Genomic DNA, 4,776 nt, shown 5'->3' on the forward strand with positions numbered 1-4,776 from the left:
TCTGGCTTGGTGGTTGTGTAGCCAGTTTGGTAATTGGCCAAACGTTTAAGTACCTCCAGCTTAATTTACGATGAAAAAGCTGTGCTACCATTTTCCTTGGCTTTGAAGACAATTTGAATGAACCGTGATGTCGACTGTCATTACTGAGATAATACCTAAAATATGTTAGCGTATGCCGGGTTTAAATGCTTTGGTGTATCCTCAGTGTCCAACTATTTTGACCATAATCAATGGCCATTTTGCTCTTAAAAATATCCACTGCTAAGTATTTTTAAAGCCTTTAGTTAGTTGAAATGAGGAAGCTCTTTCAAATCTTACAGATGTCTAGGATGAGGAGAGACTTGTCCAAATTTCGTCTATATGATACTTAAAATCTATTCAGACTTTGAGCAGCTCTAAAACAGAGTAGGTTGTTAAAGCAGTGCTTCTGTTACCAGGCAACATCTCTGTAAACAAGTCTGATATTTAAAACACAGTAAATGTATCTATCCTACAGTTACCTGGATTCAGAATTCTCCATATTTATGAGTTTAGCTTGTAAGTGGTTAGAATTAATACTCACCTTTTGTATTGAGGTTTGATTTCAAACTCAGTTTGTTCAGAATTGTTAGAATGCTTTATTTATTTAAGACCGAGTCTCGCTCTGTCGCCCAGGCTGGAGTGCAGTAGCGCCATCTTGGCTCACTGCAACCTCCGCCTCCTGCGTTCAAGCGATTCTCCTGCCTCAGCCTCCTGAGTAGCTGGGATTACAGGCGCGCTCCACCACGCCTGGTTAATTTGTGTATTTTTAGTAGAGATGGGGTTTCACCATGTTGGCCAGGCTGGTCTCGAACTCCCGACCTCAGGTGATCCACCCACCTGGGCCTCCCAAATTACTGGGATTACAGGTGTGAGCCACTGCACCAGGCCAGAATGCTTTATATTACAGGTGTCACACAGAACTCTCCTGAGAGTTGCAAATGGTTTTGAGTTGTCCTTTGGTTATTTAGGACAGAGTATGCTGGGTATTCCCCTTACTTTGAGTGTTTTCTTTCCAGATCAGATGAAGTGTGCAGACTGTATTTAGAACATTCTCAGATAATAGTGAAATACAATTTAGAATTCCATGCAGCACTGGGAGAATGAAACACTGATTATTCACAGGTAGTTTTTTTTTTTTTTTTTTTTGAGACAGAGTTTCATTCTTGTCGCCCAGGGTGTAATGCAATGGTGTGATCTCCGCTCACTGCAACTTCCGCCTCCCGGTTTCAAGCGATTCTCACATCTCAGCCTCCCGAGTAGCTGGGGTTACAGGCGCATGCCACCATGCCCTGCTAATTTTTGTGTTTTTGGTAGAGATGGGATTTCACCATATTGTCCAGGCTGGTCACGAACTCCTGACCTCAGGCGATCTGCCCCCCTTGGCCTCCCAAAGTGCTGGGATTACAGGCATGAGCCAGTGTGCCTGGCCTATTCACAGGTAGTTTTTAATCCTTGGTTTACCAGTCACCTCACTGTCTCCTCTTATTGAACCCTTAATGATATAATTTTTGTGGCAAGTTGTTTTCAGAACACTTTTTGAATGATCTTTTGAATCAGTAACCTTTCAAGTAAGCAAGTATGTGAGAAAATCTGAGACAGGATGAGACTAAATGACTTCTTTGAAATCTATTAATAATGGGAATTGGAACTTGAAGTTTAATGTTCTTTATGTCAGATGCTCTTATGTGTTGCTAAAATCCATGGACTTCATTTTAGTTCTCTCCTTTTTTCTTTTCTATATGCTGATGTTGAAGTAATGAAATATTCAAAAGTTGGGCAAGACGGAGAAGAAGAAAAATCAAGAATGACTCGTATAATCCTTAGTAATCAGAAATCAGCATTATGTCATGGGATGTTCTAATTCAAGAAGCTTAGAATGAAATCTTAACAGAAAGATTAGTGAATTTTAGTGGCTTGTCAGAATTTCCCCACCCCCAGGTACTGTCTCTTTGCCTAAAGTAAATGAGCTTGCTTTTAATTTTGTCATACATAATGTATTAGGTTCAGTAAGTAAATTGCCCACATTGTTTAACCTGTATGTACTTTTAGGGAATGTGTGTCAATCTGTGTAAAAAACTTCCTATTAATCCAAGTTCACATTTCTTGACTTAAGCTGAACGCTTCGAAATCCTCTCACCTTGCCTTTTCAAGCGTATGTTCTTCATGGAAAAGGTGTCTCTGCCCAGATTGGTTTCTTCACTATCCCCTTAAACCTGCTCCGTACTTTATCCTTTCCATATTAGTCTGCATGTCCTGATCTTGTTCCCTTCTTTCTTAAAATCTAAATTGTACCTTTTCTATAAGGTTCAACTCCACCATGACCTCATACATACATAGGAATAGTATGTATTTGTGAGTTATATTTATTTGATACTTACACTTTTTGTTGTATTATTTTGACTTTTTTGACTTCCTAACTAGATTATAAGCTTATTAAGGGCAGGACTTTCAGATCTCAATGAGCTGTATCCTTAGTCTTTTCCAAATAGAAATTGCTGGATAAATATTTCTTAAGGATGACTGATTAGGCTTTGTGTCCCCACCCAAATCTCACCTTGAATTATAATCTCCATAATCCCCATGTGTCAAGGGAGAGACCAGGTGGAGGGAATTGGATCATGGCAGCAATTTCCCCCATGCTGTTCTCGCGACAGTGAGTTCTCATGAGATGTGATGGTTTTATAAGTGAAGTGTTTGGTAGTTCCTCCTATGTCCATTCTCCTTCCTGCTACGTTGCGAAGAAGGTGCCTTGCTTTCCCTTCACCTTCTGCCATGATTTTAAGTTTTCTGAGACCTCTCCACCCATGTGGAACTGTGAATCAATTAAACCTCTTTCCTTTACAAATTACCCAATCTCAGGCAGTTCTTTATAGCAATATGAAATGGACTAATACAATGACAAATATGCATTTCTACTCTCCCCCCTTTTGTAAGTATTGTGAAAGTAAGGTTGTTGAGAGAAGAGAGTAACTGAAGGAGAAATGGCAACAGTGAACTATAAAAAAGATTAAAGAGTAGGAAATCAGAAATAAAGATTCTGTTCCTAGAAAGTGAGTATTTGAGAATTTCCCATGGCAATACCAGCAGTAAGGACTCTCAGGAATGCTGGTACTATTCTTCAGTGGGCTTGGGGAGTTTGGTCAATTTCCTGGTTCCTAGTAGAATATTAGTTTATTTATTATATATTTTTTCCATCAGGACTCCCCTCTCTAGGTCATAGAGAGATCACTGACTGTCAAGTCTAGTACTGTTTCTTTCTTTTTTTTTTTTTTGAGATGGAGTCTTGCTCTGTCTCGCAGGCTGGAGTGCAGTAGTGCAATCTTGGCTCACTGCAACCTCAAACTTGTGGGCTCATGCCGTTCTCCTGCCTCAGCCTCCCAAGTGGCTGGGGCTACAGGTGCATGCCACCACACCTGGCTTTTTTTTTTGTATTTTGAGTAGAGACAGTGTTTCACCACATTTACCAGGCTGGTCTCAGAACTCCTGGCCTCAAGTGATCCATTCACCTTGACCTCCCAAAGTGCTGGAATCGTAGGTGTGAGCCACCATGCCTGGCCTACTATTTCTTTTAACTGAGCTATAATCCAGGATGGAAGAAATTAAGAAAGGAAATGCCCAGTTATTTGCCTTCTGTATATTGTGACTTCAGATTGCTTTTGGACTAAAATTCAGAGTTAGTAGGAGCCTAAACCTGGCCATTCCCTTTTGGAAAGCACATATCTGTCTCAAAATATGTCTATAAAATATCCATGTAGTTTTTACAGTCTCAACAAAAATCCTGTATCTGATGCTTATAACAAAGAGTTACTTCAGTTGAAGGTATAAAAAGTGAAGTTGAGTCTCAGAATGCTTTCATAAATATTCGTTTGATTCAGTTATTTCTTGAGTGAATTTGCCATTCTGGCTTCTGAGTTGTTGCCCAGTAACACAATTGCAGTATAATATAGCAACCCTTGAAAACAGTAGCATTAAACTATAGGGATTTTCCCGATGAAGTTGCATTGCCTATCTCTGATGTTCATAATTAGCCTCTCTCAAGTGTGATTGCATTTTGTTTTAAGGCAGCTATTTCAGATATTGTTAAACTTAAGGGGCATACAATATATGGTCTTAAGGATATTTTTTAGAGTACTGACGAAATTATAACTTCTTGCACATTGTTTTACATAGAGATGCATGATAAGTATGTATTGAATTATTTTGTGGGTGAAGGACACGTGAAAATACTGGTTTAATTAAAGATTATTCTGGGCAGAAAAACTATTACGTAATAACAGACTTCTCTACAACTGATATAGCCAGTCAGAGCTGGGGTGGATGAAGTTGAAATGGTTCTTTGTAACATTTTTGTATGACTTCTAGAACTTCAAAGAAAGCTTAGATCAATAAGCACAATTTAATAGGCACTGTAATTTTTTTTTTTTTTTGAGACGTAGTCTCACTCTGTCTGCAGGCTGGAGTGCAGTGGTGTGATCTCGGCTCACTGCAACCTCTGCTTCCCGGGTTTAAGCAATTCTCCTGCCCTAGCCTTCCCAAGCAGCTGGGACTACAGGCACGTGCCACCATGCCTGGCTAATTTTTTGATTTTTAAGAGAGACGGAATTTCACCGTGTTAGCCAGGGTGGTCTCGATCTCCTGACCTTATGATCCACCCACCTTGGCCTCCCAAAGTGCTGGGATTACAGGTGTGAGCCACTGCGCCCGGCCTAGGCACTGTAATTTTGTGGGAAGAGAATTGTGATTCAGGAGACAAGG

This window comes from Mandrillus leucophaeus, unplaced genomic scaffold (assembly GCF_000951045.1).
Source record: "Mandrillus leucophaeus isolate KB7577 unplaced genomic scaffold, Mleu.le_1.0 Scaffold427, whole genome shotgun sequence".
In the NCBI taxonomy this organism is placed as follows: Eukaryota; Metazoa; Chordata; class Mammalia; order Primates; family Cercopithecidae; genus Mandrillus; species Mandrillus leucophaeus.